The 15,540-nt window shown below is 41.9% G+C and overlaps 1 long non-coding RNA gene across 1 annotated transcript in view; it reads right to left on the reverse strand.

Annotated features, from left to right (window-relative positions):
• The window catches only part of LOC113902090, a 38,651-nt gene that overhangs the window by 7,071 nt on the left and 16,040 nt on the right, over positions 1-15,540 (reverse strand). Inside the window, exon 3 of the long non-coding RNA XR_003513668.1 lies at positions 919-989. This is a non-coding gene — a long non-coding RNA (uncharacterized LOC113902090). The remainder of the gene's footprint in view (positions 1-918; positions 990-15,540) is intronic.

Consider the following 15,540-nt stretch of genomic DNA (forward strand, 5'->3'; position numbering starts at 1 on the left):
TCCAAGAGGCTTGCACCATTTCTGGAGGGATTCCCTCTTGGACTTTATGCAGATTCTATGGAGACTTTCGGAGAAGGCAATGGCAAGCCACTCCAGTACTCTTTCCTAGAAAATCCCATGGATGTAGGCTGCAGTCCATGGGGTCACCACCAGTTGGACACGACTGAGCGACTTCACTTTTCACTTTCACCTATTGGAGAAGCAAATGGCAACCTACTCCAGTGTTCTTGCCTGGAGAATCCCAGGGATGGGGGAACCTGGTAGGCTGCCATCTATGTGGTCACACAGAGTCGGGCACGACTGAAGTGACTTAGCAATAGCAGCAGCATGGAGACTTTATCACATTCTGTGGAAGGACTGATGTTGAAGCTGAAATTCCAATACTTTGGCCACTTAATGCAAAGAGCTGACTCATTTGAAAAGACCCTGATGTTGGGAAAGATTGAAGGCAGGAGGAGAAGGGGAGGACAGAGGATGAGATGGTTGGGAGGCATCACCAACTCAGTGGACATGAGTTTGAGTAGGATCCAGGAGTTGGTGATGGACAGGGAGGACTGGCGTGCTGCAGTCCATGGGGTCGCAAAGAGTCGGACAAGGCTGAGCAACTGAACTGAACTGAACTGTGGAGACTTGGCATCCTGTCTGCCCTCTCCCCTGTACACCACTTTCCAGAGTGTTGGCTTTGAGACTGGCTGGATCTGTGCCCACTTCCTGGGCACCCTATTCCCCCAGTGGGAATACCTATAGACTGTGACTAGTTCTTTCTTTTAAAAATGATCAGACCTACAATCTGGAAACGTCAGTTCAAGACTAGAAACTGTAGTCAGTCTAATTTGTTGGAGCATTCTAATAATACCCAGGGTCTAATTTAGGAGTTTATTCTTGATCTGGAAGGCAATAGGGAGTCATCATACATACCTGCTTGAGGAAGGGAGTGCCAAGATGAAAATGATGTTTGGGGAAAACACTGGTGACATCTTTGGAGTGACCTGGAGATACAGAAATGGAAGAGAGGCAGAATAAAAATACGATACATATGAATTTGTCTATCTCTGTCTACTAATTTTGGTTTTAGCAGTCAGCTATGTTATTAGTCTGAGTCAAGAACCTTTTACAGGTGATCTCAGTGGGAGACTATGATTGGCAGACTATAAATAAGTGACTGGCAGCCTGGTAAAGCACACACGCCTTGTCTAAGGGACCAGTGGACCTGAATGGAAGATTAGAAGGGGTGGTAAATGTTACCTTGACAGAGAGGCGTGGTTAGCCTGAACAGTCACTGAGATCAAAGTTACTTGAGAAATGCTTCCACTGAACAGGTTGGTGTGGAACTAAGCTTATGGCTCAAGATTACTCCCAGAAGGGACCTTAGGATGGAGTCTAAAGGGAACTCTAAGAAGGATGCACAACCCATGTTTACTACTCTGAGTCCACACAGGAGGTAAAAAATGCAACCACTATTTTAATAAAAAGAATTTAAAGAATTGTTCAACACCTATTGTTAATAGGTACTACCAAAATCAAAAGGCCCAGAGGGAGCAGTAAGTGCAACTCCAGACTGCAGGAGGAGGGAGGAGGTTGGGATTACTAACATTGAATGACTTGGAGAGGGGGTCTGTATAGCTACCCCTGAGTCATGTGTTGAGGCTGGTCCTTTGAGGGTTGCAGAGTGGAATCAACAGCTATACTGGAACCAACCGTCAGGGTGAAGAAGGGCTGTTAGAGTGAGATGGCAGAGAAAAGTAACGTGACAACAGAAAATCAGAATGGAAGCAGGATGCAAACAGGAAGGAACAACTTCCCTCTAGCATCCCCTTGTGGGAGAGCATAACGTGGAGCTGCTGGCAAAGGAGGAGAAAAGGTCTTCAAGTCTCAGCCCTGGTGATGCCAAACAGAGTACACAAGGTCGGGTTTGATGCTGAGAGACAACAGTGTAATAACTAGGAAATTGGGTCATCGATACTGATTGGTGGAATGGGTGTCACGAGTAGAATGGTCAGTAGACACGGGTCACGGATGTTCTTTGACAGAACATGATTGAGACACATGATGAGCTTGAGGCCTCTTCCAAAAAGACCTACTTATCTTGAGATTATGAAAAGCTAATGGTGAATAATAAAAATCCCATCAATAGCATCATTGCAGGAGTACCTTTTATGTGCTAGGCTCAACTGTGGATATAATCTCATTTACTCTTCACAACCATATTATCTCCATTTTGCAGATGAGGAGAGAAGAGACAGGAAGGAAATCTAGCACATTATGATTGGAACCCGAGTCTGTCTGATTCTGAATTACCTAGGTGTTCTAAATTATCTAGTAGTTACCTATGTGGTAATTACTACTTGAGTAATCTTCAGCTTTATCAACTCTCTTAAAAATAGCAATCAATGATAGCTTTAGTAAATTTCAGCTATCTGGGGAGAGTATGTAAAAGAACATGGGGAAATTGAAAACTTGTGTTGGAAATGGGGGAACTCATTCAAAAAACATCTCCTCTATTGTGTGGACTTTGTGAGGGCTCCATAGGTATTATTCAAAAAAAACGAACCAATGCTCTTTTCCTATGTATATTTTTGTCTGGATCACTTTTCCCTTGTTGGTTTGTTTGGGCATGTTGTAAGCTTTTCTAAAGAGTTTAGTGATCTTTGGTTGATCATTCATGCTTTGGTATGAGGCACTGAAAACTGACAGAACCTGCATATTGTTGGTAGAGCTTCTAGACTAGAGTCTTCTAGTGGTTAACTGATATTTTGGGGCGGAATCAGCTAATGAAGAATCTGACTGCAATGTGGGAGACCTGGGTTTGATCCCTGGGTTGTCAAGATCTTCTGGAGAAGGGAAAGGCTACCCACTCCAGTATTCTGGCCATGGGGTTGCAAAGAGTTGGACATGACTGACAGACTTTTGCTTTCACTTGTTTCACTTTCTCTAAGTATTGGTAACTATAGGTATTTTCTCTGTCTACCAAAGTAGAAAAATTTTCAAATTTACAGAAAAAAATTTTAAGAATAGTGAATATATATATAATTTTTTCTCTATCATTTATGAGTAAGTGCTCTACATGATACTTCTGCGTGTATTTCCTATATATAAGGATGTTTCCTTATAAAATCAAATCATAGCCACCAAAATCAGAAAATTAACATTGCTAGCACTTAACTTTCAGACCCCATTTAAGTTTTCCCATAATGTCCATTGTGGAAAGAATCTAGGCTAGACTACTATGTTGATTTTGTATCTCTTAGTCTCCTTCAGTTTAGGAAAGTTCTTCAGTTCTTCCTCAACTTTTATTGGCCTTAACATTTGTGAACGTCAGATATTTTGTGCAATGTCCTTCTGTTCTGTGTTTTACTGATATTTCCTTCTGATTATTTTCGTGTTATGTGATGTGTCTTCAGCAGGAATATCACAGCAGTAAATTTCTTATGCAACCTATCACAGGGTGGTGCATAATTTTGACTTGTTCTGTTATTAGTGATATTAAATTTGAACACTTGAGTTAGGTGGTGTTTGCCAGGATTCTCCACAGTAATGTTACTTCTTTCCTTTTGTAATTAAGAAGTGTTTTGTGTGGGAGATGCTTCAAGCTTTTGTAAATATCCTGTTTTTCATCAAATTTAATTCATTAGTTGAGATCAGCATGAACTCACAGATTTGTATTTTCTTCAATGGTTATAATTAGTTGTGATATTATTTTCTATTGATGCTCAAAATGCCCTGGACTTGACCAGTAAGAGCTAAGATGACCACTGTATAGTTCTGATGCAGCCCCATCATTCCTGGAGGACTTCTTTTTCTCCAGCCACAAGATCATTGAGAAGCCAGGATATGATTTAATAGTCTCTTTTAGTAGAAAATACTATTTAGAAACCCTGATCTCTATGGTATATATGCAGCACTTAGGTTCAAACATGCACTCCAGTCCATCTTCCCGACTGCTCAGCTCTCCTCGTCCTGCCTAGTTCTCATACCCTTGGGCTGCCTTCCCTCTTTCCCCAGAAATGTAAAGCTATGTATCTGGTTTGGCCCCAGCTACTATTTGAGGTCAGTTTTTCAAGAAAGGAGGAGAAGAGGGAGAATTAAGATCCATATACTAAATGACTTTCTCAGAAAACTGGAGCAACTTCTAGAAGTTGGAGTGAGAAGGCAGAGCCACATGGTTGAGCCTCACTACAGTCTCAAGAATGCACACATACATGTGAGTAATATAAGTACATGCAAGTACTGTATAGCCTCTAAACCAAGTCAGTTATAATACTTTGCTAGGTCCTCAACCAAGAAGCAGGGCTTCCCTTGTAGCTCAGTCAGTGAAGAGTCAGCCTGTAATGCAGGGGACCTGGGTTTGATTGATCGCTGAAGAAGGCTTTCTTATCTCTTCTTGCTATTCTTTGGAACTCTGCATTCAGATGTTTATATCTTTCCTTTTCTCCTTTGCTTTTCGCTTCTCTTCTTTTCACAGCTATTTGTAAGGCCTCCCCAGACAGCCATTTTGCTTTTTTGCATTTCTTTTCCATGGGGATGATCTTGAACCCTGTCTCCTGTACAATGTCACGAACCTCATTCCATAGCTCATCAGGCACTCTATCTATCAGATCTAGGCCCTTAAATCTATTTCTCACTTCCACTGTATAATCATAAGGGATTTGATTTAGGTCATACCTGAATGGTCTAGTGGTTTTCCCTACTTTCTTCAATTTCAGTCTGATTTTGGCAATAAGGAGTTCATGGTCTGAGCCACAGTCAGCTCCTGGTCTTGTTTTTGCTGACTGTATAGAGCTTCTCCATCTTTGGCTGCAAAGAACATAATCAATCTGATTTCGGTGTTGACCATCTGGTGATGTCCATGTATAGAGTCTTCTCTTGTGTTGTTGGAAGAGGGTGTTTGTCATGACCAGTGCATTTTCTTGGCAAAACTCTATTAGTCTTTGCCCTGCTTCATTCCGTATTCCAAGGCCAAATTTGCCTGTTACTCCAGGTGTTTCTTGACTTCCTACTTTTGCATTCCAGTCCCCTATAATGAAAAGGACATCTTTTTTGGGTGTTAGTTCTAAAAGGTCTTGTAGGTCTTCATAGAACCGTTCAACTTCAGCTTCCTCAGGATTACTGGTTGGGGCATAGACTTGGATTACTGTGATACTGAATGGTTTGCCTTGGAAACGAATAGAGATCATTCTGTCATTTTTGAGATTGCATCCAAGTACTGCATTTCGGACTCTTCTGTTGACCATGATGACTACACCATTTCTTCTGAGGGATTCCTGCCCGCAGTAGTAGATATAATGGTCATCTGAGTTAAATTCACCCATTCCAGTCCATTTCAGTTCACTGATTCCTAGAATGTCGACATTCACTCTTGCCATCTCTTGTTTGACCACTTCTAATTTGCCTTGATTCATGGACCTGACATTCCAGGTTCCTATGCTATATTGCTCTTTACAGCATCAGACCTTGCTTCTATCACCAGTCACATCCACAGCTGGGTATTCTTTTTGCTTTGGCTCCATCCCTTCATTCTTTCTGGAGTTATTTCTCCCCTGATCTCCAGTTGCATGTTGGGCACCTACTGACCTGGGGAGTTTCTCCTTCAGTATCCTATCATTTTGCCTTTTCATACTGTTCATGGGGTTCACAAGGCAAGAATACTGAAGTGGTTTGCCATTCCCTTCTCCAGTTGACCACATTCTGTCAGATCTCTCCACCATGACCTGCCCATCTTGGGTTGCCCCACGGGCATGGCTTAGTTTCATTGAGTTAGACAAGGCTGTGGTCCTAGTGTGATTAGATTGACTAGTTTTCTGTGAGTATGGTTTCAGTGTGTCTGCCCTCTGATGCCCTCTTGCAATACCTACTGTCTTACTTGGGTTTCTCTTCCATTGGGCATGGGGTATCTCACTCATCTCACGTGCTAGTAAAGTAAAGCTTAAAATTCTCCAAGCCAGGCTTCAGCAATATGTGAACCGTGAACTTCCTGATGTTCAAGCTGGTTTTAGAAAAGGCAGAGGAACCAGAGATCAAATTGCCAACATCCGCTGGATCATGGAAAAAGCAAGAGAGTTCCAGAAAAACATCTATTTCTGCTTTATTGTCTATACCAAAGCCTTTGACTGTGTGGATGACAGTAAACTGTGGAAAATTCTTCAAGAGATGGGAATACCAGACCACCTGACCTGTCTCTTGAGAAATTTGTATGCAGGTCAGGAAGCAACAGTTAGAACTGGAAATGGAACAACAGACTGGTTCCAAATAGGGAAGGGAGTACATCAAGGCTGTATATTGTCACCCTGCTTATTTAACTTATATGCAGAGTACATCATGAGAAAGGCTGGGCTGGATGAAGCACAGGCTGGAATCAAGATTGCTGGGAGAAATATTAATAACCTCAGAGATGCAGATGACACCACCCTTATGGCAGAAATAAAGAGGAACTAAAAAGCCTCTTGATTAAGGTGAAAGTGGAGAGTAAAAAAGTTGGCTTAAAGCTCAGCATTCAGAAAACGAAGATCACGGCATCCGGTCCCATCACTTCATGGGAAATAGATGGGGAAACAGTGGAAACAGTGTCAGACTTTATTTTTCTGGGCTTCAAAATCACTGCAGATGGTGACTGCAGCCATGAAATTAAAAGACGCTTACTTCTTGGAAGAAAAGTTATGACCGACCTAGATAGCATATTCAAAAGCAGAGACATTACTTTGCCAACAAAGGTTCGTCTAGTCAAGGCTATGGTTTTTCCTGTGGTCATGTATGGATGTGAGAGTTGGACTGTGAAGAAGGCTGAGCGCCGAAGAATTGATGCTTTTGAACTGTAGTGTTGGAGAAGACTCTTGAGAGTCCCTTGGACTGCATGGAGATCCAACCAGTCCATTCTGAAGGAGATCAGCCCTGGGAATTTTTTGGAAGGAATGATGCTAAAGCTGAAACTACAGTACTTTGGCCACCTCATGTGAAGAGTTGACTCATTGGAAAAGACTCTGATGCTGGGAGGGATTGGGGGCAGGAGGAGAAAGGGATGACAGAGGATGAGATGGCTGGATGGCATCACTGACTCGATGGACGTGAGTCTGAGTGAACTCTGGGAGTTGGTGATGGACAGGGAGGCCTGGTGTGCTGCAATTCATGGGGTGGCAGAGTCGGACACGACTGAGCGACTGATCTGATCTGGTTTGATTCCTGGGTCGGGAAGATTCCCTGAAGAAGGAAATGGCAGCCCACTCCAATATTCTTGCCTGGAGAATCCCATGGACAGAGGAGCCTGGCGGGCTACAGTCCATGGGGTTGCAAGAGTCAGACACAACTTAGTCTGACTAAGACTAAGTGACTAAACCACCAAGCAAAAGACAACATAGTATTTCCACACTCATTGAATGAAAACATGACTATAATGGTTTTATCCAGAGCTCTTCTTGGTTTCCTAGGAGCTGACTTAGAGACAAGGATTTGGGTGTAAGTGATGTGTTTGGGAGGTCATCCCAGCAAATACTGGGATAGTAGAGAAGAAGATGAACACAATTAAAGCTGTCTTCTGAGCAGTTTCATCCATCTGTGAGGATGTCTGGAGCTCAGTTCCTTAAGGGGAATCTGGAGGTCAGTGAGAACATATTTCATTTATTCCAACTGATGGCCAAGGAAAAAGTGACATTAATCTATTACTTCCTTGGTTGTCATTGATTGAAAATTCTGAGTGACATTAAGTCTCCAGAGTGGCCAACCTGACATCAACTCTCCAGTGTGATCATAGACTGATGGAAACTCCTTGGGCAGAGAGTTCTAGGTGTTGGCACGCAGTAAGTGATTTAAGACACACAAGAGGATATCAACAGGGCACTGACCACATTTGCTATAAATGCTGTGTCTTTTCAAAGCTCTGTACTCAAAAGTGCTCATACTACCTTAGGGAGATTTTCAAGGGTGTGTTAGGTTATGCTGTAATTTGTGTTATACCCCAGTGAGACTCCAGTGAACCAGAAAAACCTAATAATATATAAAACACATATATAATGTATGTAATAATACAATAATAAAAGCTTATAGTATCTCATATTTTGAGTTCTTACTATAGTATGTACTATATATTTTATAATATTTTATAAACATATTTATGCAGTTATAATATTGATAGTTATATATTATATATAACTTTATATATTTTATACAGTTACTCTTAGAATATTTTATACAGTTATGATATTTTATACAGTTAATTTTCAAAGGGACTCCTTAAGATCAGTGTGTTAAGTATTTACATTGATGTATAAGGAAACTAAGACTTTGAGAAGGTTAGTAACTTGCTCAAGATGGTACTGCTGAAAGTGGTTCTGTCGGGTTATAAATGGAGGCAGGGAGGCTCCAGAACTACCAGCTTCTCTGTTTGCTAAAGCAAAGCCGTTGGAGCTTCCCCAAAAGCAATAGAAAGAAGATCTCTGAGGAAGAATCACTAAAATGTTCCCACAATCAATCATCTAGTGAAGAAACATCGATCAAGTGATGAGGAAAGCTGGGATTTAGACAGGAGGTCTATAAATGTAAGTAATCAGCCTTAGGTTCTAATTGGAACCCTGGTGTAAAATTTCATCCTGCAGAAACCTACTGAGTTCAAAGCATCAGTCACATCTCTGGAACTCACTTCCAGCTTCTAGGAACTACTAACGAGGGAATCACAAATAATGCAACCGGGATCTAGAGGCTGGAAACAGGCTGTTTGCTGTTTCAGGACTCTGACCTGAGAGTTGATATGTGTAAGTCATACTCTTGAGGTCTTTCACTCACTTTTCAGTTAAAAGAAAGTTATTATGCTTGTTCCTTTTGATTCAGATTCTGACAGGTAGAAATTCTTTTGTTTTTAAATTTTTAAAAATTGAAGTAGAGTTGTTTTATAATGTTAATTTCTGCTGCACAGCAAAGAGATTCAGTTATGCATGTATATGGAGATACACAAACATACACACACATATATACATTCATTCTTATTTATAATCTTTTTGTTATGCTATTTCCAGTATCATGGAATATTGAACGTATCCCTGAGCTGTACAGTAGGATCTTGTTTATCCATTCCATATACAAGAGCTAACATCTGCTAACCTCAACCTCCCAGTCCATCTTTCTCCCAACCTTCTGCCAGTTGGCAACTACAAGTCTGTTATCTATGTCTGTGAGTCTGTTTCTGCTTTGTTGATAGGTTCTTTTATGTCAGGTTTTAGATTCCGCATATATAGGTATTTGCATCTTCAAAATAGAAATTCTTCTCTTGATGAAGGTGAAAGAGGAGAGTGAAAAAGTTGGCTTAAAACTCAACATTCAGAAAATGAAGATCATGGCATCTGGTCCCATCACTTCATGGGAAATAGATGGGGAAACAGTGGAAACAGTGTCAGACTTTATTTTTTGGGGCTCCAAAATCACTGCAGATGGTGACTGCAGCCATGAAATTAAAAGACGCATACTCCTTGGAAGAAAAGTTATGACCAAACTAGACAGCATATTGAAAAGCAGAGACATTTCTTTGCCAACAAAGGTTCATCTAGTCAAGGCTATGGTTTTTCCTGTGGTCATGTATGGATGTGAGAGCTGGACTGTGAAGAAAGCTGAGCATCAAAGAATTGATGCTTTTGAACTGTGGTGTTGGAGAAGACTCTTGAGAGTCCCTTGGACTGCAAGGAGATCCAACCAGTCCATTCTGAAGAAGATCAGCCCTGGGTGTTCATTGGAAGGACTGATGCTGAAGCTGAAACTCCAGTACTTTGGCCACTTCATGCGAAGGGTTGACTCACTGGAAAAGACTCTGATGCTGGGAGGGATTGGGGGTAGGAGGAGAAGGGGATGACAGAGGATGAGATGGCTGGATGGCATCACTGACTCGATGGACGTGAGTCTGAGTGAACTCTGGGAGTTGGTGATGGACAGGGAGGCCTGGCGTGCTGTGATTCATGGGGTCACAAAGAGTCGGACACGACTGAGTGACTGAATTGAACTGAACTGAACTGAATGCAAAAAAAACCTCTTATTTTCAATGTAGAGAACTACTTCTTGTCTCCAAAAAATCTAGGAAAAAAGGATACTGAGTATTGATTGTAAAGTCAATCTAAGTTTAATTCTGCATGAAAGTGATTGAAAACCATGTTAAGATGTTACAGGAAATGTCCACTGCATTTTAAAATGTCTTTAAGAAGGTAAAAAACTGTCCTTGGAACATAGGTACAGTATGGTTGAATGGTTGAATAAGTATTTTGTTGAAACCAGGCCACTTCCTATTTTAACTAGGAAGATTTTGTTTCAACTTTAGTGTAATTTTAAATACGGTATTGAAAAATGCCGTTGTTCATAGGCATTATATATGTTTGAGCTGATGACCTCCTTAAGTGGGTGCCTTAGGAAAGCGAGTAGGCTATGAATCTTAACGTGGATCTGAATTGAAGAGTTTTAAGGGTTTATTAGTTCAAATGTATAGAAATCATGCAACAACAGGAATTAGACAGAAATTACCCGGGGACAAAAATGTAGCAGGGAGGACAATACTGGCTGAATTAAAAACTCTTTCTACCAGCCACACCACTTTTCACAAGACTTTTCAAACTTTGAAGGTGCCAAGCAATTATCTAAGTTTTCAGGCCCTGGACTGAACTGGTGGACTGTCATTTAGCTTTGGGTATTGCTAGGGCCCGAATGGATGAGGGAGACATGTTTCGATTGTACTCAAGACCAGTCATGTGTTTTGTATAAAAAAAATAAAAAAAAAATTTTTTTTCTTTCTCATGAGAATACATTTTGGAAGAGCAGATCTTGACTTTACTGAGTCTTATACTCTAGTGATCTAAGTGATTACTCTAGTGATCTAAGTGATTAAAGCTCCCCTACTTCCCTCCATACATTCTGAGTAATTGTCTTAACTTCTTTCTTAGCCCTATACAAGGAAACTTTCAAATACTAACTACTTAAATCCCAATAAAGTAAAGAGATAATAAAAACAAACGAAAATGTTTCCATCTGGAATCGCTTAGATTTCAGGGTGAATAAATTGGCACATACCTGGTGGAGCTCTGGGGCCAAAACCTGAGCTTCTTCTGTTCTGTTTTCATTCCTTCCTACCTTCCCCCCCCCCCCCCCCCACCCCCACTGTCAATTTACTACCCTCTGCTGATTTTCTGGGAACTCGAGTCTTCCTGATGGCCATTTGTCACCCCCTCAGCTTCCGTGGCTGTTGGCTATGGATACCCCAAAAGCATCAAGGTGAAGAAAAAAAAATGAGGAAAGAACAATTAGCTGAATGTTGTCTTCCAGAATTTCAACTAAATTTGGAAACAGAAGCCAAGTGGCAAAGTAAAGATTTTCTTCCCATGGATCTTCTAATTGCCCCCCAGAGGCAGCCGTTGGGATTGCTGAGGATGTTAAGCATTCAAGGTGTGTTGACTGCAGGCTGATAGTCATCAGGCAGATGGCAGGGAATCCGCTGGAAGGCTGAATTTTCTCTGATGCGGGGGAGGGCTGACAGCACAGTAGTTAAGTAGGGGTAGCTGTCAAGGAAAGACGCTTTCCCTCCCCTACAGGGACAATTGAACCACACACTTCCCGGTTCCCAGTTGCCCTGGGCGTTTTTCTCTGTTACAGCATTTCACTCCTGAAATGAATGACGCTTAGCAGGGAAGGTGTCTTTGGTAAGTATTTTACAACAGTGCAGGAGTTAACAGTTTCTTTTTTCATTAGAAGTGAGTTTTGGTGGCTTCGTGACTGGCAGCCTGGAAACTTCTTACTTCCTTTTGATGCAGTGATCTCATAAAGGGTCTCATTTTCCCAGACATCTGCCAAAGGGAAGGTTATGCTTCTTTCCTTTCTTCCTTCTGCTTTTTTTCCCTGCTTCTCTTCCCTCCCAAGTGTCATAAGAGGGATTTTTGCAACAGTGATAGATACTAGATAATACCATAAACACAACCAACAATGATTTATTTACTAAGATATGTATGTGTGTGTAAGAGAGAGAGAAAGTTTCAAAAAGAGCTTGGGTGACGTGTGAGGTAAAAACTATAGCTCATTGAAAAAGATAACATAAAGGAGAGGAGAAGAAAGAGAATAGTAGTCACTTTACAATATCAGTGAACATACCAATTGTCATTTTAAAAAATGTACATCTGCTGCTGTTACTATTCCACTCAAAGAGAAGTCGCTCAGTTGTGTCCGACTCTTCACGACCCCATGGACTGCAGCCTACCAGGCTCTTCCATGTCCATGGGATTTCCCAGGCAAGAGTACTGGAGTGGGGTGCCATTTCCTTCTCCAGGGGATCTTTCCAACTCAGGGATAGAACCCCGGTCTCCTGCATTGCAGACAGAAGCTTTACGTCTGAGCCACCAGGGAAGCCTCATAGTTAATTAAATTAAATATTGTCAGGGTAATTCTGTTGCAAGCCCCAAGGTAATTCTGTTGCAAGGAGGATAATACACTGTCCCAAATTCAGAATGTGTCCTCCTTAAGAACCGACACTATATCACTCTTATGGCTGCCTAGAGCTTACCTTGGGATTTGGCACACAGAAAGCACTGGATGAAGATTTGTTAACTTGTGTTGAATAAAAGTTAGTAGATTGCTACATCATGAACTCTGCAAAAGTATTTGTGAGAATTAGGGTAATGATTATATGTACGTGGAAGCTGATCTATATGTTATTCTTCTGACCTACACTTCATTAGCACAATCACTCTTCTGCTGGTTGATGCACCTGAGACGTTACCAGTACGTAAAGGATCATCTGAAGCATCCAAGAACAATTTGATTATATTCTGCATAATTTGAGTATTTTTAATCTTGAGGATATTTTACTGTACTTTAATTCTTTGAAAACTGGCAATCCATTAAGGATCCAGAAGATAAATTGCTAGAATCAGAATCTTTAATTAACCAAAGCACCGAATGTGCATCAATTAAAAAACTGTTTTGAGGTGGACAGAGTGGGGCTGGAAGGCTGATTTCGCAGGTGCTAGATTTGTGATCTTGCGGAGGTCCTTGACTCTCTCTAAACTTTGGATTCCTCATCTCTATAAAATGAGAAGAGTAGCACCTCCTCCCTCCAGGGCTGTAGGGAGGATGGAAGGAGGTAACGACTGTGCTCCGCACAGTGACAGGTACTCGATAACTACTTCAATAAGTAGCAGGAGTAGGCGTCCGTAGCCGCCCTGGTGTCTGTACCGGGTTCCACATTGGCTGTGCCCTGTGATTATTTTGTAGAAGATATACTCGGAGAGAGGAAAGCCTGGGTGTGTACCAGCAGGCTTTCTGTGTTTCTGTTCTAGGGTTTGAAACTTCATCCTAAGGAGGAAAGTGATAGGTAGGGGTAAAAGCTTTCCCAGTGTTTGGCAGCATGTTATTAGTATCAGGGGTGGAATTAGTCTGGATGTATATTTTTCCAAATATAATACGTTACTTTTGAAGGTGGAGCTATACACATCCCTGTGTTTTCCCTCCAGTCCCACAGGCAGTTTGAGATCAGTTCACTGAAAATGCCATCTGCTCTTTGTAGTCAGAAATGAAAAGAAACTGAGTTTTCAGTCTCACTCTGAGATTTGCATTTGAATAATAGGTGTCAGGTTTATATTGGTACCCACTTCTTTGAAGTGTGAAGTTAAATGCCTGTGGCTTCACTCAGTACTGGAAGCAAGGCATTAATATCATAATTATCTTTTTCCTTAATGAGATGATACTGAGAAGCAGCTTTAGGAAAACTTATTGAATAAGGTGTTGAAAATGAAGAAAAGATGAGTTGGCTGCCTTTCCTTTCTCTCTTTTTGTGGGCCTTAAGTTGGAAAGAGGAAGAAGAATCCATGTATTGTCGCTTGAAAGCTTAGGCTACTTTGCTTGGATGCCTAGATGCTTTTCTGTGAGCTAGATAAAGGCTGAAAGTCTGAGGGGCTCTGTCTTCTGACAACAGTTGGCGTTGTAGGGCTGGACCACTGAGAAAGTCACTGCAGAATTTCTAAAGTATTGCAGATTCTCATTCTGATTCTCATTCAACCTTCTCAGATTCTCAGATTCTCATTCAACCTTCTCCACCTGCAATTTCAGGGGTCTGTAAGACTGTCCTTAGGTTCAACAATTCACTGGAAAGACTTGGAGAAGTCAGAATAGCTGTGATATTCATGGTCTGCGTTTGTCACAGGGAAGGATGCAGATGCAGTCAGCAGAGGGAAGAGCTGCAGAGAGGGGGATCCAGGACACAAGAGCTGGGGCGTCCAGTGGTCCTCTCCCAGAGGGGCTATGTGGACAGGGCCTATTTTTCTCAACACGGTGTCTCGACACATGTGCTTCGCCAACAGGGACGCTTACCCGGTCTTTAACGTCCAGAGTGTTGTTGGGGCTCAGTTATGTGACAGATGACCATCCCTGTGGCTGACCTTAGTCTCCAGCCCATCCAGGGGTTGAGCTGAGGCCACGTGGACAAGGTTCTCCACCACAAGTCATTTTGTTAGTGTAGACTATCTAGCACCGCCCTGCACCCCGCCCTCACCCCCAACAAAGATACTCTTATCAGTGGACATTCTTAAGGTTTAGAAATTACCTCCCAGTGCTGAGGGCAACGGCCAAACCTAAATCTGGGCAAAGTTAATCCTGTCCTGTATACCACACTCTGACTGCTTCCAAAACAGTAGGAAGTATAGTAGCAACAATACTTTTGATGCTGCTGCTGCTGCTAAGTCGCTTCAGTCGTGTCCAACTCTGTGCGACCCCGTAGACGGCAGCCCACCAGGCTGCCCCATCCCTGGGATTCTCCAGGCAAGAACACTGGAGTGGGTTGCCATTTCCTTCTCCAATGCATGAAAGTGAAAAGTGAAAGTGAAGTCGCTCAGTCGTGTCTTTGTGACCCCATGGACTGCAGCCCACCAGGCTCCTCCGTCCATGGGATTTTCCAGGCAAGAGTACTGGAGTGGGGTGCCACTGCCTTCTCCATTTGATACTGATATTAAACAAGGTGGCTCCACAGGGCGAATTCAGAAGCAGCATAGCCAGTGTAAATTCAACTTATTTCTGGCCCCTTGATTTTCTGAAGGAACTTGCAGTTGTCAGTGATACTTTCTATGTAAGATTCTGCTGGAATTAAGGATATGGACAAATTGTAATCTTACTGCCCTACATACTCAGGCATTACTTCACCGTATCATAAAAGAGCCTGAAAACCTATGCAATTTTACTTAAGGGATTTCCTATAAACATTATTTTCCTGATCCTGAAACCAAAGTTAGCAATGGAAAGCAATATCCCCATGTTTGGAAGAAAGTTCTTATTCCTGCCAGCTTCAACTAAAAGAGAATTCTTTGCAGACCCACTCATCCCAAACACTGCATAAGGCTCTTTTGGGACTTATCAAGAAACCCATATGAAGAAGTTGTGGGAGACTGAGCCCTAATCAAAGTTTACATTTTCCCACGACATTTCAAGCACACCTGTTGTTAGGGTGTATTGAGTTATTTATTATCAAAAGTTCATGTCCCTCCACATCTCACCTCCCTTTTAATACTCAGTTATGAATTACAAATACAAATGCCTATGGAACTA

Source organism: Bos indicus x Bos taurus, chromosome 12, assembly GCF_003369695.1.
Source record: "Bos indicus x Bos taurus breed Angus x Brahman F1 hybrid chromosome 12, Bos_hybrid_MaternalHap_v2.0, whole genome shotgun sequence".
In the NCBI taxonomy this organism is placed as follows: domain Eukaryota; kingdom Metazoa; phylum Chordata; class Mammalia; order Artiodactyla; family Bovidae; genus Bos; species Bos indicus x Bos taurus.